Source organism: Protomyctophum parallelum, assembly GCF_964188405.1.
Source record: "Protomyctophum parallelum genome assembly, chromosome: 5".
In the NCBI taxonomy this organism is placed as follows: Eukaryota; Metazoa; Chordata; class Actinopteri; order Myctophiformes; family Myctophidae; genus Protomyctophum; species Protomyctophum parallelum.
The window spans coordinates 46,189,426-46,201,889 of record NC_139702.1 but is presented as its reverse complement, the minus strand read 5'-3'; the positions used below and the strand labels follow the sequence as shown (position 1 = coordinate 46,201,889).

General features: G+C 41.8%; 1 protein-coding gene across 3 annotated transcripts in view; it reads left to right on the top strand.

Moving 5' to 3' along the window:
- The window catches only part of ctnna2 (catenin (cadherin-associated protein), alpha 2), a gene marked incomplete at its 5' end in the record, with an annotated part of 572,500 nt that overhangs the window by 311,619 nt on the left and 248,417 nt on the right, over positions 1–12,464 (top strand). The window lies entirely within an intron of this gene.

Here is a 12,464-nt window from a genome sequence, read left to right as displayed (position 1 = left end):
CAAATCAGTTTACATTCTCCACGAATGAAACAAGTGTTGTGATTGGTCGGGAAAATATCGTATCCGGGGGAAATACATTTGACGGATGTTCCGGAGGATGCATCCGCCGAAAGCTTCTCTGCCTTACGTTGTGACCAGGCTTTTCTTTTCGCAGATAAGTAAGCCTGGGACCGAGGCTACATGTAGGCAGGTTGAGTCTGGCCCCTCTCAATGCATATTGCCCCATGTGTAAATCTAAAGAGATTTACGCTGAGGAAGGCCAAAACGTCCACACTACTGTTGTTGTACGCTGCTGGGGAGGAACAAAATAAAACAACGTGAGTGCTGGTATTCTTTTCTACAGTCTGTATCTTCCAGAAACCGTGCACCCATGACATTATGACGTGGAATTACTCAACTGAGTGCTTGCTTTTGACTTTCTTTTTCAAGACCTATAAGCTGTAGTGAGGCTATCATCTGTTTTGGGCGGAAGTTGCGCGATTTTGGCGGAAGTACCGCTCAAGGAAATGACTTTGACGCTTTACTAATCAGTTCACATTCTCGGTGAATGAAACAAGTGTCGTGATTGTCTGTGTGTGCCCGCCACAGACAAATGTTTTTTCCCCTCAGCTGCCAGGCTGCTCAATGACTTCTGCCTTCCCTTCCACCCCTACCCCCTAGTGATACTGGCACTTTAAACACCGGCAACATGGTTATGGATGCACTATGAACTATAACCCTGCACTTTATATTTATTTCCGTGCACGGTGTTGTCTTGTGTCTGTTGGTATTTGTGATATTTTTTTGTCAAAGCAAATTCCTATGTGTGTATACACAATGTCAAATAAAGGTATCTGAATCTGAATTGGTCGGAATAGGCAAATATACATTTGTCGGATGTTCCGGACCGACACTTCCGCCGATATAAGCCTTATAGGTTGTGACCAGGCTAGGTTTTTCTCTTCGCAGATGAGTAAGCCTGGGACCGAGGCTATAGAAATAGGCTCATGTGATCCCATAGTGCTCTTTGTTGCATTAAAACAGACATCAGACATCATCAGGGTCAGTCAGTGAGCTAATAGCCGTGGAGTGTGGAAACAGACAGCTGTGTCTGTATAGCATCTGGGGATCCATGTTGTTAAGCGTAACCTGCACTAGAGCAGATGTAGGCCAACACCCTGATATCTAGAGAGATTATTGTGGTGTCTGAACTGTAACGAATTATAATATGGTGCTGGCACTGATTTATTTTGTTTTGTGGTTCCCCCCCCCCCCCCCCCCCCCCCTGTGTGTGTGTGTGACACAGATAGAGATGGAAACCGTAACCATACCAACAACAGGACATTCATTATGCCAGGGGTTCTCAACCCGTGGGTCGCGACCCCTCGGAAGGTCGCCAAATTATTATGGGGGGTCCCCAAATTATTTTCAAATTTTTAATATATTTATAATATTTTGCAACTGAATGGCTGGAAATTTGTATTTTAGAGTTGATATAGTACGTGCTGCATGCATAATTACTCATATCTGGTTTCAGTATTCATTTTTGATATATTATCTCTATTATTAAGGTTATTTTTGCACGTCTTGTATAAACGTCTTTTATGTCAAAACCACGGGATGCTAAAGATGTGTATATAGGCGTCTTTCGGTATTTTTTTTATTGATATATTTTTTGGGGGGTTGGCCTCTCCTTCTGCAATGTTGATTCGGGCATGTGCGCTGCCGTTCACTTCCTTGTTTTCGGCTCAGAAAGAATGGCTCCATACATCCATCCATCCATCTTCAACCGCTTGTCCGTAGTCGGGACACGGGGGCAACAGCTCCACCAGAGTGTTCCAGAAAGAATGGCTCGTATCTCTAATCTAGGGAACTCTCCATGGTTTTGACCAGATGGGCAATATGTTACTGTCTTCATTTCCGACTTCAGCATGCCCATCACCACCCACCAGGGGAACCATGCATGGGCGTGTCCACATAAAAATGTCATTTTAACAAATACTGTACACTTTTTTTGAAAGAAAATGTTCCTCCTTATATAATAATAATACCTTATGATCATGTTTTCGGGTGGAAAAGATGCACGGCACTCTAAGTAGAGTAATACCTGCCACACACACAGATGCACACACACACACACGCACAGTGCTGCGTAAGCGCAAGGCGATGTCTTGGCCACGATTGTGTGTCTTGGTAGATGGATGGCGACAGCACCAGCGGTTGTGTGTAGCGTTTAGATTTATGGCAACGATGGATGGATGGAATGACCTGCACCCCCCGCCCCCTCCCCCCAACGCCACGCGCGCCCACCGCCGCCCGTGGGCCTCCTCCCTGCTGTCAGTGTTTGACGCTGACCCTCGACCCCTGGCCGTCACGCTTATGCACACACACAAACACACACGCACCCATGCTCTCTCTCTCTCTCTCTCTCTGACGAGCGAGCCGACATCACCTCCTCTGCATGCTCTCATTACACTGGCCTGACTGTTTCTTTGTATCAATAACTCACCATTATATTATCACTCTGTCTCACTCTCTCACTCTGTCTCACCATTATACTATCACTATGTCTCACTCTGTATCACCATTATAATATTAATATGTATCTCTATTATACTATCACTCTGTCTCACCATTATAATATCACTCTGTCTCGCCATTATACTATCATTCTGTCTCACTCTGTTTCACCATTATACTATCACTCTGTCTCACCATTATACTATCGCTCTGTCTCACCATTATATATCTGTCTCACCATTATACTATCACTCCGCCTCACTCTGTCTCACCATTATAATATCACTCTTGCTCACTCTGTCTCACCATTATAATATCACTCTGTTTCACTCTGTCGCACCATTATACTATCACTCTGTCTCACCATTATACTATCGCTCTGTCTCACCATTATACTATCACTCTGTATCACCATTATACTAGCACTCTGTCTCACCATTATACTATCACTCTGTCTCATGGTTTTCTTTTGTTAGCCTGCTGTTCGTTGCAGCGTTGACTTCGTCGACAAAACCACGATGAAAAATGGTCGCCACCATGACTAAAACTATAAGACATATACAGTACATATACATGGCCAATTCCGTAAACAAATAAAAAGATGTCTGAAATTGTCAGGGAGAAGAGATCCAGTAGAGCTAAAAAGACAAGTCATTTTATGCTTGGTTGCATGCTGAAGATAGCAGAAATTGCGAGCTTGTAGATTGGCTATTTTCAGCAGGCAGCCAAGTCTAAAATCGGCCATTACGACGGCATCAAGGTCTGCCAAAATACATTGAGGTCGACTACATCAACTGTAGATTTTGTCGACTGAAATTGTTGGATATTTAGTCGACTAAAATTGACACATTTCAGTTGACTAAAATGTAGCAACGGAAACCCAGACGTTTTTATTTCCAGGGATGGAAAAAAAAGTATTGGGCCGAGTCCACTTCAATTTGGCATACAGTAGCGCAAACGTCGCTCACTCTCTGCTGATATCTGATCGTCTGCACCATTGTTAAATTGTCGCGCACACACACACACACTCCTCTCTCTGTTTCTCTAATTAATTAGTCTAAATGTCGCGCAGCTGCCATAGAAGGCATAGGTGGGATCCAGTCTAGCTAAAATGTGACTAAAACTAAATGGAAATGTATTAAAAATACTTTGACTATCAAAATCAACACTATAGCCTACCTGGTTGCACACGCGCTTGCGATGCGCTGTAACTCGGCTATTTTCCGTACCGTTGCTCTCATTATTATCCAGCAATACAGTCCTGGAGGGTTTGGTTTGTTATTGTCTTATCTTGGCTGATTATATTATGTCTTTCATAAGCACACACACATACATACACACACACACACACGTACTACATGCTGCAGCTGGGAGACAATAGCTCCATTGCCATTAGCAAAGTGCATTATCCAACCTTCACATACCGTATACTCATTCCCCAACAGCTGTGGCCTCGTGTGTGTGTGTGTGTGTGTGTGTGTGTGTGTGTGTGCAACTCACGCTTTCATGACCATTTTCCACATGTGAAGAAAACAACATCTCTTTATGCACTTAATATTCTCCATGTGAAATGATCCAATACCAGACTGTGGTTAATCCATTTAGGACGCAGACCAGATTCTACTAAATACATTCTGCTGTAAATCATGACAGTTTTCTGAAAAAAGAAACTCTATGTTTCTATGTCAGTGGTTCTCAAACTATTTCATGTCAAGAAGCCCCAGAATTATATGTAATTGGACCCCCCCCCCCCGAATTGCAACATTTTTCATGATTTTTCAAAAGATTGCAGATCTGCTATTTTTCAACAGATATAAAGTTTAAAATAATGTAGTATAAGTTGTTAAACGCCAAAGCGTCACAGATGCGTTCCCGTCGAAAATGGGTTAAGTCGCCTAGTATTTGACCACTAATGATCTGCTAAAATCAATACAGGATTTCCATATGAATAATAGAATAACTCTCTGACCACGACTGAGCGAGCAAAAAAAAAAAAAAAGATTTATGCATTTGCTATCACTCTGATCATTTTTTTGGTTTCCACTCATCTGTATAGATTTTTTTTTTTACAGAGTATCATCTATCAAGCCGTGGCATTAATAACGGCCGTTTGTCCAGAAGGGCTATTAGGAGGTCGAGGTATACCCTCTGGGGGATTCTGCAGGCTTTAGGTCAAGCAGACATTTGATCCATCGGCAGAGATGCATCGGTCACTTTCTCTGCATTTAGTGGGCCTAATTGTATGTCGTGTGGGGAAACTGCCCATAGATCCGAAGTCCCGTTAGTCCGAACATGCACTGCTCCCGTGCTTGCGGTTAGGTTTAGGTTAGGGTTAGAGATAGGGATAGTAATTTCGGAACAATGAACCTTCTGACTAATGACACGGCACCGTCGTGTGGAGAGAGAGAGCGCTCTGTTTACACCTTTATTTTATTCCCATTTATATTCAATATTTATTTGTACATACATGGTTTTATCTTGATTGTCTTGTTCTACTTTTGCTTTGGCAATGTAAACATACGTTTTCTAATGCCAATAAAGCTCATTTGAATGAGAGAGAGAGAGAGAGAGAGAGAGAGAGAGAGAGAGAGAGGGATAGAGAGACAGACAGACAGACAGACAGCTGGGAAGTACTGATGGAGGTGGGCGTTAAGTACCTAGTCATGCCAGGCCTTAAGGACTGAAACCTTTTGAAATATTCAGGTCCTTTCTCCACCTGCTGTTGCTCTCACTGCTTGTTTAAGAAACGGACTGAAGCCAAATCAATTTCAGACCGTGCCAGGTTTGGTTCTATCATCATACAATATTCATTCATCATTCATACACAAATGAAGCTTGACCACCCAAAATGTATATACCCTGGAGTTGCATGATTTAAGACCCATTATTTATTCTGCATTTGAGCCATGGACCACCATTTGATGACATTTAGGCCCTCGCATACCAAAAACTAAAGAATATTTTTAGAACAATTCCATGCTCTATTGATGTGGTACCATATGACATATAAACGTTGATCAAAAATAACAATTATTTTGCATTCTCTAACTGTGTAGACTTTGTAAATTAACTGATGGAGATTTTTTTACCAAAATTTTTACTTTTAAGAGCGTGAAATGAAACCAAATTGACCCGTTTGGTTTAATTTTACACTGTCAAGAGTTAAAGATCTATAAGGGTCCATTTGGTTACCGACTCCATCATTTAGCTGCATGGGGACCACCTGGAACCCCCTCGATGGGGCCACCGGTGGTCCCCGGAACACTGGTTTGAAACGCACTGATAGAAGGGATCGACTACCTGCTACGTTCATTTGCATGCAGACGACAGACACGTCAGGTTATGAGTCTTGATGTGGGACGGCTCTACGCTGCAAAACATGATATGATGAATGATAATCAGTACGTTGTGAATCTCTAATGGCAAGTCGGAGCCCTGGCGGTCTCTCTCTCTCTGGGCCCTTTTAAAGGTCAGGTGAGCTGTGGTCTAGCTCTTTTGTGTCCTGGAGGTATAGCTCAGTCGGTAGAGCTCTCGCCTTTGGACCACAAGGTCACAGGTTTGATCCTGGGCACCGCCAACTCGATCAGCGCACTATGAGCATAGCACGGCTTGAAGTCGTGTAGTAAGTACTGGGAGCTGATGGTAGGTGTTGTACATACTAGGAGCTGATGGTAGGTGCTGTTGTGAGTACTGGGAGCTCAGCTGATGGTAGATGTTGCGCTCAACCTCAGCAATCCATCTCCCAGAGCCTGGTCTAGCGCATTGTAACAGAGATAGCCTCCATCTCCCAGAGGTCTAGCACATTGTAACGGAGATAGACTCCATCTCCCCGAGGTCTATAGGGCATTGTAACGGGGATAGACGCCATCTCCCGGAGGTCTAAAGACTCCATCTCCCAGGGGTCTATAGGGCATTGTAACTGGGATAGACTCCATCTCCCGGAGGTATAAAGACTCCATCTCCCAGGGGTCGAGCGCATTGTAACAGGGATAGACTCCATCTCCTGGAGGTCTAAAGACTCCATCTCCCAGGGGCGCATTGAAACGGGGACAGACGCCCTTGTGTTAACGCTTGATATACCGTATCAGTTTGATTAGTTTGAGGCTATGCTAAAAAAAATTATAAACAAAATAAATAAATGCATTATTTAGTGTCATTTTGGGGAAACATGCAGCCTATATTTGCTTGAAAGGAAATCCTGGTGTTGGTCGTGAGTAATTCATTTCCCTCTTAGACCTGGCATGACATTAATTTGATGCGGTGACCCTGTAGCACGTTTATTGTCATGCACGGTCGAGGGGGCGCTTACAGATGACCTCATATTTCAGCACTATAATATATGCCGCGCTTGGGCGGCGACCAATCCCAACTGGAGTTTTATTGTCTTCGCTGTGCTTTAAATTTAAAAAAATGACACATTTATCTGGGAACGTGAGCCCTAGCTGGCTGTCAAACATGCTGAGAGAGCATGATTTCTGAGGAGGGGTGACTGATATCGAGGCATGGAGTTTCAACATAAATAGATATCCGCTCTGATCCACAGCAGATAATAATTATAATAATACACTTGACCGTCACTTTGCACACAATATATGACAAACCATATTGAGTTATTAGTTTTATTATATTTTCAGAGTTTGTAAATTTTGTAATATAGATTTGGACCAAGAAAAGTAATTATATGAAAAGAAAAAGAAAATAATTCCATTCTTCCCTTGACAGCTACAACATGTGGGGGTGGTTTGAGTGATTAGATGAGTAATTATGGGTGGAGTGAAGTACCTATTGTCCCTCCCATTGTCACACCCACTTCTGGCCAGCTCTAGGTGTTTGGGTATAATGGTACAATCATTTTAAAATGGTCACATCTCCTTCAAATATTTCATGATTCATCATATGAAAGCTTACATTATGTACTTTAATAATCTGTAAAATACTGAAAAATTACTCTGGTCGAAATGAGGGCCTTTTTGCCAGACCAAGTACAGTGCTTTAGGACACAAGTGGGCATTGGTCTTTTGTTAGATTATGACAATACAGAATGTAAGCTTTCATATGATGTGTCACAGTGTTGGCAAAATATTACTTTAACACTAATATACTACTTATTACTTATTTATTTAAAAAAAAGGAATAAAGTTACACTACTTATTACTACCTGAGAAAAGTAAATAGTTACTTATTACTTTACTTATTACTTTTTTCTCTCGCCTCCAGTAATTGCATATTTTGTCCCCAAAAGTCTTACTCCCCTATTCTGTTTATTTTCCAAGTATTTGAAGTAGATTCTTCTGACGTGGAATATAGCTTCTTCCCTATGCACAACTTGCAGCGGACAATAATGTTCATCTCGTCTTGATCACGGACATACCAAAGTAATGCGAATACTTCCAAGTATTGAATGTTATAACGCTTTGTTGTGCCGGTGTCTCTGTCTCCTCTACCTCCTCCATGCTTAGTTTGTTTACGTCTCTTCTCTCTAACAGTGCAGTCTAACGAGTTACACACACTAGTTTAGGTTGTTGTTCCGTGTTCCGGACGGTTTAAGGCCCGCCCTTCTGCATCCGATACTTCACACATCGTTTCCGTATCCGCTCTAGAGTCTAGATCTAGAGCGGATCAGCAGTCTGCAAAGCAACTTGACCCCTATCCAGTCTACCATTTATAAATAAACACTCAAACCCACAGTTCCACCAAGGCTTGTGAAAATAGTAATAATGTTACTTTTGGAAAAAAGTAAATGTAATATTATTACTCAAAATGTGAAAGTAACTAGTTAAGTTACATATTACTGGAAAAAAGTAATAATATTACTGAAAGTAGTATATTACTTAAGTTACTTGCCAACACTGAATGAGTCATTCATTGCAATCTGAAAATATTTGAATAAGATGTGCTTGTTTGAATGTTTGTTAAACCTATAACCAAGAATTCTCCACACTACTGGCAGTCAGTCAGGTAAAGGGTGTTGAGCAATGGATTGTTAAACTCAACGGTCATGAGGAGTTGCTATTGAGCCACTAAACACAGTCGCTGTATTTATCCAGCGCGATTTGAAATGGAATACTCTTAAAAAGGACTAGAAAGGCCTCATCCACCACCTTGCTCTTTTTTCAATGCATTGTGGCTGAAGGGGAAGCAATCGAACATGGAGCTGCCGATCGACGAGAGCTTTGGTTAGCGGTAGGCCAACTTTATAGGTTTAACATTAAATAAAGCGGTAATTAACACGTTAAAGGCATCCTTGGCGGTGCGGGATCTCATTAAAAAGGCGTTAAAGAAGTCCTTAGCCTGGAATGAGTTAACTCCGCCCCTCACCAGCCCTATAACCTATTGGTAACTTTATAAACTAATTTAAGCTAATTAATGGTTCTAAAACGGATATCTGTTACAATGACAAGGGTCTCAGACATACTCTTAGATCACTGGTTCCCAAAGTGGGGTCCGGGGACCCCCAGGGTGTCCTTGAGGGAGTTCTAGGCAGGGGGTCCCCTGCTAAATGCAGTTTAGAACCAAATGGACCCTTATTGGTCTGTACACTCTCAGAGTTAAATGAACATTGTTTTTACAATATAAATTGGGGGTCCCAGAGATAGAAATGTCTTGCCACACGCACGCACGTCGTATACACTAATGCATGTCAAACTGGGGCTCACTTGGGGTGAGATTTTGTCCACAATTCCATGCTGCATTGATGTTGGCAAACGATGATCAAAAAACAACAATTCTTCCACAATCTCTAATTGTGTTAGACTTCTTGCAAATTAAGTAATGTATATGTTTAGCAATAATTTAACTCCTGTGCATTTTACACTATCACGAGTTAAATATCAATAAGGGTCCATTTGGTTATGGACCCTACTGTACATCACTTTGGTCTGGACCACCTGGGAGGTCCACTGGTTGAAAACCACTGGGTTATGATGACATAGTCGATTGATAAACTGTGTCGCGTTGTGCACGTGTCACGCAGATAGACGTCACACATGGCTGTGAAATCTTGCCACACGCACGAACGTACGCATGCACGCACGTATGCACGCACGCACACACGCACGTATGCACGCACGTATGCACGCACGTATGCACGCACGCATGCTCAAGCTGAAATTTAGTCACAGACACACAGGTGCATACTGTACGCACACGCACTGTGCAAACCAAATGCCACGATGACAATGCAACTTCTTATTCGTGGCTGCTGACACTGGGCCTAATTTACAAGAACGTGTGTGTGTGTGTGTGTGTGTGTGTGTGTGCTTGTGTCTGTTTTGTGTGTGATCGTTAACCACTTTATTGTAAGCTAATTAGCATCCCTATTCTGGGCATATTCAGCAGAACTACAAGCTCACAACGCGTTGCAACGGGACACGTTGTGAGCTTAAAGATCGTCTATTTTCAGTGAAGATATTTTGTGTGGAAGTAAAAAAAAAAAAAAGAAGGGACCAGGGTCTCTGAGGCAGTGTTAATGAATTCATCAGATTTAGGTTTAGTCTTAGTCTCTTTTGATTAACGATTTAGGCTTAGTCTTATATAGCCCTATTTAGTCTTCTGAAATTGTTTCGTCTTAGTCTAGTCTTAGTCGACCTTATAGTCTTTTAGTCTTAGTCGTATAGTCAACAACATTAACATTGTTACGGCTCTAGCAGTGATTCTCAACCCGTTCAATTTGAAGGACCCCCAGTTTGACATGCAGTAGTCTACTGTTTATTCAACTCTGAGCGTACAAATGGAACATGTATACACTCTCAGAGTTGCAGACCCATAAGGGTCCATTTGGTTCCATGTGTTACACTCTCAGAGTTACAGACCCATAAGGGTCCATTTGGTTCCTAACTGTCAGTTGGGTACCCCCTGGTCACCGATGATAACGGATGTTAAAGGTTTTATGACATTAATTTCTTTTTCTTTTTCTTTTTTCTTTTAGGTTTTATGACCTCAATTACGCCCAAAAAACCTGAACTTTGAACATTCAGTGGATTTTCTGTGGTCTGAAGTTTTCTTTGGGGTTTGGAAGCCTTTTGAGCTATACAATGAAAACAGGCAACACAGTGAAAACAGTGACATCTGCTTGCAAATCCCATTGACATAATTATGGGATTTGCAGGATCTTACATCACAATCTGCCGGCAAATCAGAGCACCTGTTTGAGCCAGAAAACCCGGAGCGTAGACCTGCCCCATCCTATACTCAGCTACGCACACTTAACACAAGAGGGAAATGCAATTTTATTCGTTGAATTTTATTCTTAAGCCAATAATGCTGCTGCTCTGATGAAAATCAGTTCAATCAGCACAGCTGGTGATATTTCTAACGTGATTTGTCCGTTCTCAAATCTTCTATTATGAGCGCGGCTGGAGAGCCTATTTTTCAAACAATTGCTTGCTTGTTCAGTTAAGAACTACCTGTAGTATTATAAATATTTCATTCTTGAATTAATTGAATTGCATTGCATTGAATTGAATTGAATGGGGCATTGGGGTGTTTTCTTTTGTATATCCTCACTTCATAATGTAAATAGTATCCCAAGCGGCACACTTTACTACTTATTCTGATGGAAATAAGCGAATTAGCACAGAGACCCCCATTGGGGGCTTAGGAAATAGCCAATAATGCACTTTTGCACAAAATAACACCTGGACCTCTTTGGTGGGGACGTAAAGCCTTCTAGTCCAAAATCCGCCTTTAAATCTTTGAATATGTTGTTTTGTCCATGGATAAAGATCTTGTCCACGGTTCCAAATGTTCAGAATAACAATGATTCTACATTCCCTAATTGTGGAGACTTTTTTGTAATTTAGTATTGCAGATGTTTAACCAAAAAAGGGTCCATTTGGTTTCATTTTACTCTGGTTAAAGAGTTAAAGCATCATGTTGCTGCATGGGGACCACCACCTGGTACCTCTTCAAGGACCACTGCTTGTCCTCCACGTATACCCCAGTGGAAAGTAACCAAGTACATTTACTTAATTACTGTACTTAAGAGGTATTTGTACTATACTTGAGTATTTCCAATACTTTTACTTCTACTCCACTACATTTCAGAGCCGAAATTGTGTAGGCCTAATTTTACTCTACTACAATAATTTGAAAACTTTAGTTACTAGTTATTTTGGAGATTTTAATTTAGATTAGAAGACATACATGAACCACTTCAACCATTATACATTTTTGGACTACTTTTACTCGAGTACATTTTTAATATGGGACTTCTACCTGTACATCTACATTGCAGTATTTATACTTTTACTTCGGTAAAACATTTGAGTACTTTTCCCACCACTGGTAGAGACTGTGTAGGTACTGTATGTGATGTGAAGTGGTGCTCCAGCCTGTATAAACCACATGCCAGCCTCTCTACAGAGCTACAGTGTGAGAGCATGCACACTAGAGAGCAGTCTGAGCCCTCTCTCTCTCTCTCTCTCTCTCTCTCTCTCTCTCTCTCTCTCTGCAGTCATGCTGCTGTGATATCCTCTCTCTCTCCTCTCCACATTAGAGCCCAGCACCATTATTATTATGATGTATAACGTATTCTGTCGCAGGGTTTACACAGGAAGAAACACAGCGTCTGGTTAGTATTAGTCATACATTCACGCAAAGGAATACCAGAGTGAAAATAACACATACCTCCAAAAATGGCCTTGTATTTATAAGGAACATTTCACATTTACATGGGGGAAAAAAACACAGTGGGGGAGGATATCGTATGTGTTTATGTCTGTTTAAGACAACGACAGCAAATGTCAAATGAACAGCCACGCTTGTGGTGATTTTTTCTTCTTCAACGAGGCTATTTTTGAGTGCATTTTGATTGAAAGGTGTGCGTGTGTGTAAGGCAAAGGCGTCGTCTGCTGTCTCATGTATGTGTGACCCGCTCAGCGAAAGGAGCTACCTCATGGTCAGAGACTTGCATAGTGTTAGAGGGGCATGGGGGCTGACATCCCGTAAGAGGGCACTTTTGGACA